Source organism: Prenolepis imparis, unplaced genomic scaffold (genome assembly GCF_030444845.1).
Source record: "Prenolepis imparis isolate NDT839.2.m4 unplaced genomic scaffold, iyPreImpa1.0 SCAF_15, whole genome shotgun sequence".
Classification (NCBI taxonomy): Eukaryota; Metazoa; Arthropoda; class Insecta; order Hymenoptera; family Formicidae; genus Prenolepis; species Prenolepis imparis.
This window is the reverse complement of record NW_028141173.1, coordinates 8,097,235-8,115,728: the sequence shown is the minus strand read 5'-3', so window position 1 is coordinate 8,115,728 and position 18,494 is coordinate 8,097,235.

The following is an 18,494-nucleotide window of genomic DNA, read 5'->3' as shown; positions in this document are numbered from 1 at the left end:
AGCGGCAGCGCTATTATTTACGGAATTGCGACGTGATCGTCACTCGACTGCCCTTCGTTCGTCGGTCTTTCGCTCGTCATCCGACTTATTGAGGGTTGCTAGTGAATCACGCGATAATGGCAAACGCGACGATACATCGATCGTTAATGATGAGAATGAGAAGGAGGTGAAAAAAACTACTGCAGATTATTCGATTAATTATGTATGTGAAAAATTATTTTATTTTCCGCTCTTTACACGATAGATGCTAACGGCGTCGCTGTCTTCGCACTCCCGGCCCCGATGCTCGTCGTCTCACCGATACGAGGAAATATCGTCTGCTTCAGCGACTGATTCAACGACGGAGTATTCCAATTGAGCGCCGTACGTAAACAGTAGGTACTGTTGCATCGTTTCGTAGTATGAATCAAGAGTGTTTTCTCTAAAGTAGAAGGATCCTTGTCCATACGAAGGATCGTCGCGGTCGCCACGTTACCGTATGTCTGTACACCTTCGCGGCACGTAGTACCGAGACTGCACATATTATTCTGATACGTGAGATGTCGATCGACGAAAATTCCGTAATTCGGTACCATGGCAAAATGTCGCGAGCCGTTTAACGATGTGTACGGTAATGAGAATAGACGAAAGATCATTTGCGAGATAGTGGTGAAATTCTTAATGGAAACGGTGACGGTACGATCATCTCGCGTTACGTACGATACGTACAGATTCGCAGGATTTTCCAACAAGTGTCGCGATCGAATTTTATTCCACGCATCCCAATGCATCAGTACTTGGCGCTGCGTGTCTTGATCCTCGACATTGGTCGGCTGATATTTGCACACGGTAATGAGCATGTAGAGAAAATTGACGTGTTTTGCATAAATATCTTGCCAATTAGAAATACCGCTATGTGAAAGAAAACGCGCTAGATTTTGCATCTTGATGTCCTGCACGCCCGGCTGTTGCTCGAACAATTCGAATATGGGAAACGTAGTTGTACTCATGTCGTCGATTCGTTGCGGATGCGCAACAAACGAACGTTTGCGACAAAGTATGTACGCTTCGTGTTCGTCCATGAGATACGAGGCATCTTTCTGCGGTCGTAGATTGAGGATCGATTCGAGATGATACATACAAAAACCATTGTATATCGCCTTGTTGTGTCGATCGCAGTAATTGAGCGGATTGAAGAGACAACAATCTTCATCATTTTGCGCCTGTTTCGACCCGCCTATTACCGCTGATCCGCTGTTCGAACGATCAATATTCACCGGTCGTGAGCTGTTTAACCAACGTGGAAGTACGAAGCTATTCGTACCGCTGTCGTTGCTCGTACCGACCTCGGTATTCGAGTCTATGTCCATCGCGGTGTTTTCGTCGTCGTCGCCAAAAATGTCTGGAAAATCGTTGCTCAGAGCGCGCGGGCCTGTCGACGAAACTAATCCGTCAGCATCGCGCTCAATTTCGCGACCAGAGATTTCAAGATCACTCATATTTGTACTTTATTCGTACACGTTATCAAAACCCTTAAATTAATCGGCGCGCATCGTATTACAACGTATAGCGATGTGCGTAGAAAAAAATCTAAGTGGGAGAAATGCGCGTGGAGAGAATAAAAGGTATAAAATAAAATTACAAATGTATATATAATATATTATTCTATCGAACGTCGACTCTCAGCGGCGAATATATTTTTGAATTTGACACAGATATTTTAAAGTGTCGCTTCGATCATAATAGTACTGTACATTTCGATATCTTTTTTTTAATTGCCATTATTGTCAGTTGTTCGGTTCGTGTTACTTAGTTAGTTGTTGTCATACTACCGTCGTTATTGGCGGACTGTTGCTGCGATTTCTGTCCCGATCCGCTGTTGCCGCTAGTATCGCTACGGCCACCACGACCGCTACCAGAAGAATCGCCGATTCCTCGCGAATATCCTAAGTATACAAAAATAAACAAAGAAGAGAGAGTTTTTTTTAATTTTTTTAATTAACGCGTGTATACTCTATTTCATTTCGTAATATAATAGTTACTTGACATAATGAGAGTAATAATTTTAACAAATGATGTAGAGACTTGTGAGACATACATATATACGTTCTCATCGCCATTGCTGTTACTATTTACCTTCTCCACTGCTGCTGCCACTGCTATTGCCACTTCCGTTTGTAAACATACCATCGCGATTTGAAATCCAAAAGACTGCAATTATCACGATAACGATTATAACGACAAATATAATCGCGGCATTTTTCCATTCTTGATTTGTCATTTTTTCACGTTTTTTGTTTAATGTTTGTTTATGCAGATTAATCGGTATGATAAAGTTACGAAACTTTTGTCGTTTCGCTGTTTTTCCACGTTCTTATTAATTTTTCATCAAAGTGACGAATAATTTTTGTCATGTTCACATTATAGTATATTTCTGTGTTGTAGATTATAATTTGAAGATTGAGTCGCACAATGGAATATCCTCGCCGCAAACGACGTCGTTCTAGTTCGGATTCCGAGGTAGAAGATGCCACGTACGACGTAACTGCCACGAACAATGTGGAAGATGCGCGAAAGAATCAAGTGATAAGACAGCGGCAAATGTCCACCAAGATGCGACAAACGCGAATTGCTTCTATCAACGATACGACGAACGATGATTCGAAAACGTTTGAGAAGAATCTGAATGAAGACAACGATACGATGAGTGAGCTTAGAGATGCCGATGAACAACAAGCAACAACATCAACGATGGATCAAACGTCCGTTAAACGGGCTAAGCAATCGCTACGAAAGCGTCGTAATAATTCCAATGTTAAAAATGTAAATAACAATGAAGCGAATAAAACAATGATCGAACAAGACGACGTAGCTCGACGACAAAACAACGAAGATTGTACAAATGAAAAAATGCGAAAAGAAACGCAAAATATTGCGGATTTATGGAACAATTATCGCCTCGGGCTTTTCGAATCGCAGGAGCGTATAGATCGCGAAAAGGCAGATATCAAACGGTCTTTCAATTATTCTTTAGAATCGTGGCATGTCATCCGCAATACTTGCTGGTCGATTTTGCGAGGTATTAAACGAGATAAAATTGATAAAGTTCAAACACATGATAACTTAAAGCGGCGTATACTGGAGGGTTTACACGAAATTCGACAAACTCTACAAAAATTGGAGAATTATGCTCGTGACAATAATATAAATGTATATCTTCGCGAATTGGAAGAGAACGACGACACGAATGACAATGGGTTGGATAATTCGTCTCATAACGCATCCGAGCAAGCGGAGGATGAGCAAAGCAGTGCGACGTACGAAGATATACAGGAACATCAATCTATGCTAGAGCCAATTTCTAATAACGTTGATCAGATAATATCTGATTCTTTGCTCGATCTTGTCATGTCGCTTGATCATGCGATTAAATGTTTCGTATCGCCATTTTACGAATCATTGTCCAAAAGTGATTTTGCGATTGGCAAATTTATCGTCGATGATTTCGCCAGTGTCAATGGCTTACGTAATGTTGAAATACTCGATAATCTAGCATCCATTATCAAGGTATTACCTTACAGTTACACTAATAATAGTAGTCGCGAATCAATGTCCATTCGTATAAACGGTAGGTATATGATTGCGGTAAAACGTGAGGTGCGCAAGGTTGAACGAATGAATATATTATCGAACAAACGCGAACCTGTAAACTTTGAGGCTATTTCGGATTATAGTACCACCTTGAAGGAAGTGTGTCGCAAATTTTTGCAACGAGACAGTCGTATAAAGAACTTTGAACCATACTCCATATTTGTTAACATTAGTGAATGTAAAAAACCGCCAAAAGTCAACATATTGAAAGACTTGGATAATAAGTCACACGAGTTGGCTATAGTGGAGATGACAACGTGCACATTGTCGGAACGTCAATTATCCGATAATAATTTACAACGACAATTTGTATTTAAGGGATACGCCACTCTTTTATTCGTCAATGGTACGTCTCAATGAAGAAAGCGAAATAATGCATTGTAAACCAGACGGTCTCAAAATGGCCAAAATCTTGATAATTGAAAAATAATTTCTATAAAGTTTAAATTTATATTATAATAATATATTTAAGGACATTATTACATAAGTTAAAAATTTAAACTTAAAATATTTACATTGTATAGTTTTTAAAATTCATAATTGTATTTTCTATTGAATTATATAATAAAAAAATATCATTAAATATGTATAATTTTGAGTGTGTCATTTAGAATCAAATCATGTTAATTATTTATGAATATTATTCTACAAATTTCCTGTTAAAATGCAATATTGGAAAGTATCATGTCTAATGTAATAATGTAAACTCTGTTTCTTATTGTTTTTTTCTTTTTATCTTTTTTTTATACTTATAAAATATTAAATCAATTAATATGGTCAATAAATTTTTTTCACTCCTTTTTGTAATAACACTGTTATTACTCGATTGTTATCTTTTGATATTTTTTTTCATTATTATTGTTCAAATTTTAAACACATATCGCATTTCAGAGGAGAGAGAAAAAAAAACTAACTTCTCTCGTTCCCGCTGTGTTATTATTATTATTTAGAATAATATGTAAAAACTCTCTCGAATTCACTACACATTTGTGCTGCGAAAAAGTGTCTTTGTATACATTACAATTTTCATCGTTACACCGCGTAATCGACGATTATTTGGACAAAAATCTACAAAGCGTATGGATGTTGCGTCGAAGAGTTAAAAATCTCTCGATGACACGCGTGGTGAAACGTATAATTTGAGAACAATAAAAAATACAGAATACTACGTAATTTAATTTTTTTTTTTTGCAAAAATTATATGTGAATCACTATAATACATAATATTTATTATTACGCTACCATTGTTAATTTTTTACAATAATACATACTAAATCTTTTAAAAATTGAAATAAATTATAAAATAATCAGCACATAATTTTTTGGTAAACTGCGTTGAAATATGGGCATCCTGTCAGCCGGGCGAACGTTTCTCATATGTTCTCAGTGTGAGACATTTTTCACGCTACGTAAATTATATTTTCGTTAGAGGTCCACAATTTTGAGAATCGTGATCAGCGCGATCCGATGCTTCTGCCGTGCTTCGTATTAGCCTCCGTCGTTCCACTTCTTCGTGCCTCGCGCTAAAGAGCTACGCCAGGGCAACTTTTCGGACAATTTTTTTTTACAAATACGCGATAATATTAAAGAAAAAAAATATAAATAATTGCAATAGTACGAGTCTACGTGCATCGATCGACGACAATAATATCGACGATAAAAAACTTATATTTTTTGAAGTTGTTTCTTTTCCACGACACCACCACCTATTTACAGAACGAAGTACTTGTACGATTGGAAAAAAAAACTAATCTTACCATTTACTCGTAACATTGTCGAGTCGCGCGTACATGTAAGTTCGATTCGTCGAAGAAAGAAGAATACCGATGAGAATGCTCGCCGCAGCGATGATAAACACCATGGCAACCGGCTACGTTGTCTACACCGTTCTACAACAATGAGAAACACATTCACGCGACTGTCGATTGAATGAATTTTTCACGATCTCTATCGTCCGATTCACAATAATTCGTCAAACGTATCATACGCCTCGACATTTTCGTCGACTCTTCGCCTCGGTGAGGCTAACGAATTTTACGAAATGTACAAGAATTCGAATAAACTGAACTCAAAATATATATTATCTATAGATACGAAAAAACGTTAACTCCCATCTATAGAAACTATCGATAAGTATGCGAAACGAGTCGAATAGAATTCGCGAAACGCGATATCGCCGATATCGAAAAACGGCTACGCGATGCGCCGTCGATAGCACTCTCCTCGAGCCTCGAATCTCGCAAAAAAAGAAAACGTAGATGAGGATTGAACGATAAACGAATTACATTGCAATACTTCTTCGAGCAAGTCGACGCACGTTGTTGAGTCGCTATTCTCGCACGACGTGTCAATATTCACGATTTTGCAACGTGTGTCGCTTCGTCACTCATCCTCGTCGATCGATGCGGACTATATCGCGAACTATTCTACAATAATCTCCGCCGCTCGTTTTAGCATACGATTCATCGATGCGCGCGCAAAATAAGCCACGATCTTTTTCCATGGAAATAATAATAATAATGTTAAAATGAATAGTTTTCACGCATTATCCTCTAATACACCGAATACACGGCTTGTATAATAGTCAGTTCTATATAGTCGCGATCACACCTATGTATGACTCATTGTATTTCCCCTCCGCTCTCTCTTATGTTTTTAAGAAAACGCCGCGGTCATTTATGAATCACCGTATTCTCCCCACTATCTTCCACTTTATCGATCGACCAATTAGAAATCCCAATTTGTGGAAAGAGAGGGAGAGATCACGTGACAATTTGGTCAGTATAAGAGGCCGGTACCGACCGAATGGTTGAGTTTATGCCGCCCAGCGCCCGACGACGACAAAAATTCACAATTTGAGAATCAGCTCGGCGCCTCCGCTGCGCTTCGTGGGCCTCCGCTCTACGCCGCTCGCTCGTCGCTCGGTCGTTCCGGGCCTGCGGCCGGTCCACTCCTCACTCCTCCTCGCGCCACCGAGTCGGCCACTCCGCTCCGCTTCGCGCCTCGCGACAGCTGCGCCGGAGCGACTTTCGAGAGAGAGCGCTTCGCGCTCAGCGTCCGGGCGCGTGGAATTTTATTCAAATTTAATTTAAATTTAAATTTTTAATTTAATTTAAATTATATTTGAATAGTATTTATTTAATTTAATGAAATCAAAAGGAAAACAGAGTTTCAATACGTAATATATTTGGTAAAAATACAAGTAACAATGAATATGTCATATTTACAGACTTTCGGCAAAAAAAATAAATTTTCTTATAAGCATGTAATAATATTAAAATACAAGTAATAATGAATATGTTATATTGACAGACTTTCGCCAAAAAAAAATATAATTTTTTTATAAGTATGTAATAATATTACAGATTGAATATAAAAAGCAAATAAAAAACTAATATAATAATTAAAAAAAATATTTAATAGAGCGGAGAAAATGTATTAAATTTTTATTGTATAATAATTTATAACTTTATTAAATATTAAATATTATTATTAGAAATTTATAAATTTTATCAGCGACTTTTTTTATAATTCAAGTTATTTCTTTTCACAGATAAAATTCGAGTAATATTTAATTTTAATACATATAATACAATAATATATAATTAATTTTATCGAAACGTGTGTAATGTACTAACAATGAGTGAAGCGCTTTTCTCAAAAGTTCCTCTAACGAATATTTATCGCAAAATATACAAATATTTTTATATTAAAATATGTATAAAATAATAAAAAATTAAGTAATTTTTATCATAACTTCTTTTTAACTTAAAAATGTAATATTTTTAGCATGACATCACAATATTTCAACTTTAAATAATTGCCTCTCTCTCGCATGAGTAATTCATTTCTATACGTTCTAAGAAAAATGTCGCAGTCATTTATGATTCACCATACTTCCTGCCTCCCACCACGACGCTCTTGGCGACAATTCAATTCGATCTGTGAGGATCGTCAAACGGATAAAATTTACGAATGCTTATTGATTTTCGAAAGACATGTAAACTCTACGAGAGATTATAACAATCGTATATAAAACAACAATAGTATGAAATTTAAAATTGTAGAAAAACATTTTAGTCAAATTTTGTAAAAGTTATGAATTATAATAAAAATGTTATACGCTTATTACATTCTATTAAATATTTTTTTCTTTTTTACATTATTTTCTCCTTCTCTTTTCAAAATTTAAGATTTATCCATTGTTAGATTAAAAAGTGAAAGTGTGCGGGGAGGAGGCACATATTACTAATATAATTTTTAATAGAAAAAATATGTCACTTGTTTCGCCAAAAGCAAGCTTTTGAGAAAAGTGCTTGTTAGTATACTACACGTTTTGATAACGTTAATTATATATAATTCCTTGATTTTATTTTAAAAAATGATGTATTTATACAAAGTTTTGTTTAAACTTGATTAATATTTTTCAACAAAAATCAAATAAGAAATTCGATACGTAAACTTACTTTCTAATGAAGATTTAAAATACTATCATTTCTCTGGTTACTTAAGATATGTGTATTTTTATGAAAAAGTAATTACGTCTCTCTTTTTACATCAAATTTTCACGATTTTAATATTGTTATAGCCCGAACTATAACCAGTAGTTATTAGGAATAAGAATTCACTAAATATTTTTATAGAATATTATAAGATATTTTTACGTATAAAAGAGCGCTCTCGACAAACGCTCGTCGCGTGAAAACGCTAACGCAGCGAGACACGCGCGAAGCACCGGAAACCGCGAGATGCAAGCGAAGACCTGCGACTTCAACCTGCTTCGCTTGCAGTTAGAATAAAAACGCGTGAATATTACTAACCAATCAGAGACCTGTTTCCAAGGGCCTCTCCCGAAAGAAATTCAAGAAACAAAGATTATAAAAGACCGAGAGTCAGCCCGCGGGGCAGTCGCAAGTTAAGATCTGAATGAGAAGTAACGAAATCGCTAATAAGAAACCGGAACATCAGAACGAGACTCACTAATAAAGACTTGAATTATTGAGAGGAATACGAATATACGCTCATCGAAAGTTACACGAATATATATTTAAAGAAAGGACGAGAAATAAAGTGAAACCATATTCAATCCGAAATAAAAATATATTTAAAGAAAAGACCAAAGAGAATAATCCTCCTATCTTCCTACGACGTCCCGGTCGACCCGAGGATCCTCATCCTTAATTCGGCGCAACCCCAGTGCCTTGTTCGAGGCACACAACAATATCTTCAATTTTTTTGATATACAGGTATTCTCATAAAAAAATCACTCCTCTCTTTTCATCCGCTCCTTTGAAACTGAATTATCAAATTTAACGTTTTTGTGTTTAATTATTTTGAATTGGTATGTTTTTCTCTTTATATTACTTATTATTATCAAATATAACATTTTTGTGTTTAACTATTTTGAGTTGGTATGTTTTTCTCTTTATATTATTTATTATTATCAAATATATTACGTATTGAAACTCTTTTTTCCTTTTGATTTCATTAAATTAAATAAATACTATTCAAATATAATTTAAATTAAATATAATATTTAAATATAATTTAAATTAAATTCAAATACAATTTACATTAAATTTGAATAAAATTCCACGCGCCCGGACGCTGAGCGCGAAGCGCTCTCTCTCGAAAGTCGCTCCGGCGCAGCTGTCGCGAGGCGCGAAGCGGAGCGGAGTGGCCGACTCGGAGCTGTCGGAGGCGCGAGGAGGAGCGAGGAGTGGACCGGCCGCAGGTCCGGAACGACCGAGCGACGAGCGAGCGGCGTAGAGCGGAGGCCCACGAAGCGCAGCGGAGGCGCCGAGCTGATTCTCAAATTGTGAATTTTTGTCGTCGTCGGGCGCTGGGCGGCATAAACTCAACCATTCGGTCGGTACCGGCCTCTTATACTGACCAAATTGTCACGTGATCTCTCCCTCTCTTTCCACAAATTGGGATTTCTAATTGGTCGATCGATAAAGTGGAAGATAGTGGGGAGAATACGGTGATTCATAAATGACCGCGGCGTTTTCTTAAAAACATAAGAGAGAGCGGAGGGGAAATACAATGAGTCATACATAGGTGTGATCGCGACTATATAGAACTGACAATTATGCAAGCTATTCAGTATAAAGGATAATGTAGAAAACTGTATATTCGTTTTTATATTATTAATTATATTATATTATTACAGCGGGGGAAAAGGATCGTGAATAATTTTGCGGGATGGATGATGTAAAATATTTGCGTATTTTACAATATCCCAATGTATTAGATCGGTTGACTCGCAAACAGCATTCACAATATGAGAATTTATTGTCAGCACCTGTGCTACATTTTGCACCTCGTGTTCTAACTGTGTGTTGCAGCATGTCTCTCGTGAGAGGCGCTCCATACATTTTAACATTGACGGGACGTTTGTCGTGGAACATATCGAAATGAAAAGGGGAGTGTCTTTCATTCTCGACGGAAGAAGCATGTCTGAAAGAAGCGAGAGAGATGAAATAAAATAAAAAAGTTATGACGAAAATTACCTAATTTTATTATTATATATATATTAATTAAAAAAAGATTGTTAGATGAATAAAGTAAAAATATTGATGTATTTTACGATGCGTTCGTAATACTATAATTTTTTCGCTAGAGGGACTTTTGAGAAAAGTACTTCATTTACAATTAGTATATTGTATATAGAGCGCAGTACACTATACGTTTCGATAAAGGTTATAATAAAAAATATTAAATATTTTATGTCTTCCGTACGTAGCGTCGCGCGCATTTTATGTCTTGTTTTTACATTATTTATTATAAATTTATAACAATATAAAAAATTATACACTATATGTTTTGAATAATTATTATATATATATATATTAATAAATTTTATTTGAATTTTGTTGTGAAAAGAAATAACTTAAATTATAAAAAATAGCAGTTTTTATTATCGATTATAATAAAAATTTCATATATTTATTCCATTTATTAAACATTTTATGTCTTCTATTTTTACATTATTTATTATTATATTATACTTATAAAAAAGGAACTGTTTCGACTTGTAAACAATTTTTGCAATAAAAATAAATATTATTTTTTTGGCGATTCTTGATGATATTATCGCTAATAACACTATATTCCTGGATTTTAGTTTACATATGTTTTTGCACATAACATATCCATTACGACTTAAAAATTACTCATTGAAAACAAATATAAATGACTTTATTATATAATATAATAAAATAAATTTTCAAATAGTTTATTTACAATTTGATAATAATAATATAATATATTTTCAAATAGTTTGACAGTAATCAGGCATGATTGTTAGTATGTAGATAAGTAATGGCGGCACCAATCAAAATTGAGAACGTACTTTTAGGACGTTGATTTAAAGAGAAGTCTCTTTAGGGGGAAGTATCATAATACGATATGTCAGTCGTGCAGTGGTAACTGTCGTTTGAGAAACACAAGACGATTTTTTCTTATACCACTTACTCTATTCATCATCGTTATAAAATTACGCGACGTGTCAACTACTTTTTGTGATTTTGAAAGAAAAAAATAATGAGTGGAAAAAAAATGCAAGGAGTCACCGTAATAATAATAATTATGGCTGTTGTGTGCCTCGAGCAAGGCACTGGGGTTGCGCCGAATTAAGGATGAGGATCCTCGGGTCGATCAGGACTTCGCGGGACGTTAGGAGGATTATACTCTCTTCTTTTGTTTAAATACACTTTCATTTCTGATTAAATTTGGTTTCACTTTATTTCTCGTCCTTTCTTTAAGTATATATATATATATATATATATATATATATATATATATTCGCGTAACATTCGATGTTTGGCTAACGAGCGTTTATTAGTAATTCTTCTTAATGACTCAGATTTTTATTAGTGAGTCTCGTCCTGATGTTCCGGATTCTTATTAGCGACCACGTCTTGATGTTTAGGAATTGTATTCGAGACTGCCTTCGCGGGCGGGCTCTCCGTCTTATATCTTCTTTTGTTCTTTGATTTTCAACGGGCGAGGCCCTTGGAAACAAGTCCCCGATTGGTTAACAATACTCACGCGTTTTTGGTCTAAATGCAAGCGAAGCAGGTCGAAGTCCCTGGCCTTCGCTTGCAGCTCGCGATTTCCGTGCTTCGTGCGTATTTCGCTGCGTTAGCATTTTCGTTCGACGAGCGTTTGGCGAGAGCGCTCGTTTATAAGTAAAAATGTTTTACAATATTATTATTCCTAATAACTACTGGTTATAGTTCAGGCTATAACATCCCTCCCCCGTAAAAAAAAGAAAAACGGAGGTAAGAAGTTTTTCGCTTCCTTTCTTATCTTACGTTAAAATTATTTCTAATGTTACTTACAATTATAATTCCCGTTTACAATGTAGTTTTATAATCGTTTCTTATTTCTAAAATCTAGTACTTTGGCTTCTTCTTAATATTGATGTTGGTATGCCAAAGTCATCGACTATCCTAACTGATGGTCGTCTTTTGTTTTTATTTCTTTGTCGTATTATTATCCAAAATACTATAATGGTTATTATAATTAATATTATTATTATTCCGCTAGATGTCATCGGATAGATAAATTGTGTCGTTGCGTAGAAGTTTTGTTCGTTGTTTTGTAAGTCGTTATCTATGTCTGTCAATTTGGCTCTTAGGTTTGTTAATTCTAAGCGATGTTGTGAGATGTTTTCTAGCGTGTCTTCGTTATGTCTTGTTATATTTCCGTCTCCTGGAATTGTTATATTGATACTAGGTAGAAAGGTTTCTAGAACGGTTTCGTATGTTTTTTCTTCTGTTTCTATTATTGTGTCTGGTGTTGTCAGTTTACAATTTCCGTTTAGCGTAATTTCGCCGGTATTTCTTATTATTTTATTTTCGAGCTGACCGTCACATTGTATGGTTATCGTTTGTTCGGCGTCCGTCGAATATAACCAAGTGTGCTCTTGGTATAATGCTATCCATAACATGTGGGTTGAGACATAGTGTCTTACATTACATTTGCTCTGATAATGTTGTCGCTGCGTATACATTTGAATTTCGCATGGTGCGTCTAAATCTACGCGGTGTACAGGTGAATTGCGTTTACATACATATTGTGTATTAATTTTATTACAGTTTCGTAATTCGCTTTCCGTCATTGTCGCATACGTTAATTTTTCTTTATCTATAACAATTATTTGATTATCTATTTTGATATAATTGTATACATTATTATAGGATGGTGTGGGGAATTTTATTACTTTTACAATATCATAGGTCGGTTGCGCAATTAAAGGGAAACGCAAAATAGTATATATTGTTGTCGGATCATAGTACGCTGTTATCGCGGTGTTTTTTTCTATCGCTGACCAGTCGTCTGTGCGGACTTTAAAAGGAAAATATAATCCTTCAGGCAGTTGCGCTGCCGCTTCTTTTAAATGAATTACAATGTCATTAATTGGCATTAATTTAGGGTGCATTTCGCCTTTTCGTATATATGTTAAATATTCCATTATATTTTCTGCGTCCTTTACTAATTCGCTTATAATTGTATCTATGAACCTAAAATGGTTACGTATTTCCTCTAAAGAAATAGATTCGGTTATGGTTTTTCGCAATATTTTTTCGTTATGTTCAATTATATTTTCTAATTTATCTAAATGCGCTACAGTAGCATTTACTAATTTTAATTGGTTTCTAATCGCGTGTTCTGTTACTTGTCGATTATTTTCTAATAATTCTAGCTGTTCGTTTATGCGTTTTTCGTCATTTGCGTCCATGGTCCCGAATAATGTTTTCGCTATTGAGCCTATTCCGTCTATTAGTCCTCGATGTTTGTTTATAGGTCTTTTGTATATAGTGTTGATTTGATTCATTATGTTATTCAAATATTTTAATTTTCGTTTCGCGATATTATTTGAATTGATACATATGTTCTTATAATAAGGGAGTCGCAAAATAGTTGAAACGCACATTGTTTCTGTTTGTTTTAGATAACTTTTTATTTGTTCCTGTCTGTAGTTTAGGGATGCTAGGTCTAATTTTACTACTAATTTCCATGTTTTCTTGGAATAGTAGTTGACCAATTTGCTCAAAGTATATCCCTGGGCTATGCTTGAATTCCTTTATTTCATACGGTCGATTCTTCTCGCGTTGATTCGCGGATGCTGCAGCGTTGCAGATTAAGATTGTGAGTGTCCTGTAATAATATATTGAGTGTTTATTTTATCGTTAATGGTATCTCTTTAGTTCGCAACTTTTATCAGGTGAGAAAGGTGTTAGTTTCATGTGTGACTCTTGAGTCCTGGGGTGCTTCTGCATCTCATCGTTTAGTCTTATGACAACCTTTGTACCGGTTGAATATAGATATTAAAAAACAAAATTCTTTTTAATAAAAAAAAATGTTCAGTGGCATGTTTTTTTATTGTTTGGGGTGTGATGAGGTCACGCCCTGGTGGGAGCCTACGTGCTCCGCATGTATACGTGCACGTGTCGTGCGTCGCTCGCCTGTGGTGGGGCCGGAACTACCGGCCACCCGTTTGGGGCGGGCTCATGCAGCTATCCGCCGGGCTGCGGGCACCCCGTTTTCTTTGCGGGTGTCCGTGGACATTTCCACGGGGGTACGCACTGTACAGGAGGTAGTGCCTGTGCCTCCGGAGGAGGCCTTCCTGATTCCGGTTTACCGGATCTTGGAGGCCCAACAACAAGGGCGGCCCTACCCGTACGGTCCTGACCGTCGTGATGCTTGCGAGGTGGATGATGATTGAGTAAGTACTAGTTTTCTATAAATAGTTTTAGTCTATTCGTATGCATGCGCACTGCTTTTCTTCCCTTTTTAATTGTGTAGTTTACGTCGGAATTCTTTTCGGTTATTACGTACGGTCCTGCCCATAGTGCATCTAATTTTTTCGATCGTCCCCGTCGGAGCGTTTCGTCGTATACTAGTACTTTGTCGCCTATCTTAAATTTTGTTTCTTTCGTGGATTTATCGTAGTACCCTTTGGCTTTTATTTTTTCTTCTTTAATATTTTCTTTCGCGAGTTGGTTTGACGCCCGTATTCTTTCTTTTAATTCTTGTGAGTAGTCGTCGTAACTATACGTTAGTTTAGGCGGTCTCGCTAGGGCTGTCGGTAGGTCCGCTTGATGTCCGTATACTAATTCGAAAGGTGTATGCCCCGTAGCCGTGTGTGGGGTCGTGTTATACGTAAACATTGCGTAGGGAATCCACTCGTCCCAGTCTGTTTGGTCGGCATTTATATAGTGTCTTAAATATTCGGCTAACGTACGGTGTGAACGCTCTAATGCTCCGTTGCTTTCGGGGTGATAAGCTGTTGTCTGAATTTTATCGATTTTAAGTAATTTGCACGTATTCTTAAATATTTCACTTACAAAATTTGTTCCTTGGTCGGTTAGAATTTTTTCGGGAATCCCGTATTCGAAAATTATTTTTGTGGCGAATTCTTTCGCGATCGTGTTAGCTTCTTGGTTTGCGATCGGTATCGCTTTGCTAAATTTGGTTAAATTGTCTTGGAAAGTTAGTAAATATTTATTTCCGTTATTAGTAATTGTTAACGGTCCGACTATATCTAACGCGCATTTTTCGAATGGTTTACTCGGCGTGTCCGTAATAATGAGGGGTGCTTTTACTCGTCGCGATAATTTATTTTTCTGGCAGGATTCGCATTTCGAGATATATTTTTCGACGTCTCTTGTTAATCCTGGCCAGTTATGTTTTAATCGAATTCTTTTTATTGTGCGTTCGATTCCCTGATGTCCTCCTGTGGGTGCATCATGATATTCGTAGAGTATTTGTTGTTTCTCCTCTTCGGTATATACTCTAGCGTTATCGGCGAGTTTTTCTTCTCTCTCTTCTTCCTCTTCTTCTACTTTGAAGATTTCTCTGTTTCTTCTCTCGCTTGCATCTCGAGTTACGTGTCGACTTAGCGCGTCGGCGTTCGCGTTTGCTCGTCCGGCCTTGTGAATTATCTCGTAATCGTATTCTTCTAATTTTAATCTCCAGCGGATGAGTCTTGATCCGGAGTCCGTGACGTTAAATAGCCAAATTAGAGGTTTATGGTCGGTTATTATTTTAAATTTTGTTCCATAAACATATGGTCGAAAATGTTTAACTGCCCATACAATTGCTAACAATTCTTTTTCGGTCGTATTTTGCTCTGCCCGAGATAACACTCGGCTGGCGTAAGTGATAGGTCGGTCATTGCCTACTGGTCCCTGTGACAGCACGGCTCCGATTGCGTAGTCGGAGGCATCGGTGGTCACGTTGAATTCTTCGATGAAGTCCGGATATTTTAACACTGGCGCGGTCATTAATTTTTCTTTTAGGGTGTCGAGCGCGATTTGTTGTTCGTTTCCCCATACAAAAACTTCCGTCTTTTTTGTTAGTTTTGTTAACGGTTTCGCGATTCGCGAAAAATCTTCAATGAATTTGCGATAGTAGCCCGCTAGTCCGATAAACGATTGTATGTCTTTTATTTTTTGTGGCGTCGGAAAATTTTTTACCGCGTCTAGTTTCGGCGGATCGGGTAATATGCCGTTCTCGGAAATAATATGCCCTAAGTATATTACTTCTTTACGTAAAAATTCGCACTTTTCCGGTTGCAATTTTAAATTAGGTTTTCGTAATCTCTGTAGTACTTCCACGAGTCTTTTGTTATGATCCTCTAAGCTAGATCCGTATATTACGATGTCGTCGAGATAAACGAGACATCTGAGCCCTTGTATCCCTGTTAGTACCGAATTCATTAATCGTTGGAAGGTTGCAGGCGCGTTTTTTAATCCAAACGGCATTCGGTTGAACTCGTAGTGTCCATAGGGGGTTGAAAAGGCGGTTTTATTTTTATCGCGCTCGGCCATCGGTATCTGGTGATATCCTGATGCTAGATCAAGCGTCGTAAAATATTTGGCGTTCCCTAACTGGCCCAATATATCGGTAATATTAGGCAGAGGAAATGAGTCGCCTATAGTTAAATCGTTAACTTTCCGGAAGTCTACTACTACCCTGAGTCTTTGTTTTCCTGACGCATCGGCTTTTTTCGGCACTACTAATAATGGAGCATTCCATTGACTCATGCTTGTTCTAATAATTTGGTCTTTTAGCATTCCTTGCACTTGCTTATTTACTTCTGCTTTATGCTTCTCGGGAAGGCGGTATGGTCTTACGTTGACGGGCGAGGTGTCGGCGCGCGTGTTTATCTCGTGCTTTATCGTCGCGGTGCATGTCAGTGGTTCTTCATTTAAATGAATTATATCGCTATATTCTTCGCATATCCGTTGTACTGAGCGTTTTTCTTCGACGTTTAGATGTTTGACTTTTATTAGAGAGACAGTAGCTCCAGAATCGTAGAGCATGTTAATCTTGCCGTTCTTTACTTCGCGTATAGGTAGAGTTATTAAATTCAGGCTCGCTGCTCCACGAGGCGTCTGTCGCACGTGAGTCACCTGATATTCTATCGCGCGTGTCTTTTTATTCTTTTCTTCTTGCCGTTCTTCCTCGTCACTGCTATACTCGGATTCGGTATCTCTTTTTCGCGATTGCGGTTTCTTACGGTTTTCAATTTTATTTATGCTTCGCGATTTTTTATTATCGGTTCCCTTATCGTGGTCCGGTGTATTTGTTTTCGGCCTTCCATTTAGGGTCCAACACTCGTCGCGATTATGTCCGCGTTTTTTGCAATAATTGCAGAATTTCTCTACGGTATTTGCGTGAGGGGGCTTGTCCGGTTTTGGGAGCGCGTATTTACTGCTGCGGCAATCGCGTCCGTAATATCCCGATCTTCCGCATTTATAACATTGCGTGGTTTTATGTTGACCTTGTCGCGGTTGTTGCCCAGTTTTGCTTTGCGATGCATTTGTCATTCGCGATGCGTTAGATCCTATTAACTTTTCTTCTGCGGTTGCGCCCGTTATCGCTTCTTGGAGTGTTGTGTATCGTTGTGATCGCACGAGTATTTTCAATTCGTTACGTAATCCGAATTGGAAATTTAGTAATGCTTGGCTTTGTATGGTTTCTAAAATAGCACGCTTATAGGTGCTCAAACGCTTTTCTCCCTCAATCATTGAGCTATATAATTTCCTGGCAAGTTTGTCGACGCGTTGTCCGAAACTCTGTGCCGGTTCGTTAAAGTTTTGCTTGAGCGAATTGAACTCGATTTGTAAATGCGCTGTACTCCGCTTTCTTTGATAAGAATTTTCTAGTTGATCTTTCAATTCTTCGAACGTTTGAATGTCTCGTGTCTCGAAATCTTGCATGGCCTTTCCCCGTAATTTAGTGAATAATATTCCTTGAATTAACGCTTCCTCGTCATCGGGGTGAATATTTTTAATTGCGTACGTACAAGAGTTTAAAAATTCTTGTAATCGGGTTCGCGTTGTGCCGTCGAACTCCGGTATCATTATTCGCGCCTCCTTTAGTGACATGTACCGTTGTGAGGCATTCCGCCGATTTCGGATGTCACGCTCGGTTCGTCCGTAAGCCATATGAGGCTCGTGCTCTTCGTCCGAATCTCGATCATAAGCGCGTTCGCGGGATCTAATCTGCCTATTGTAGCGCCTATCCGCTTCCTGTTCGCGTGTGTGTTCGCGTAGATTCCGTCGATCTCCTGCGTCTCGATTGCGAGGGTAGTCGCGGTGATCACGTTGATTATTTCTGTCTCGCTCGGGAGTGAGTTCGCGTAAATCTTGCCGACTGTCGCATCTCTCTTCCGCATTTTGATTACGGGTGTGTTCACGGAGATGTCGATTATCGCGGTGCCTATTTGCGTCCCGTTTGCGTGCGCGTTCGCGGGAGCTTTGACGACTGTCGTCTGATATCTCTCCGCGTGACCTCCAATCGTACATTTTATTTATTTCTGTCCGCATTTCGACTCGTAAGTCTCG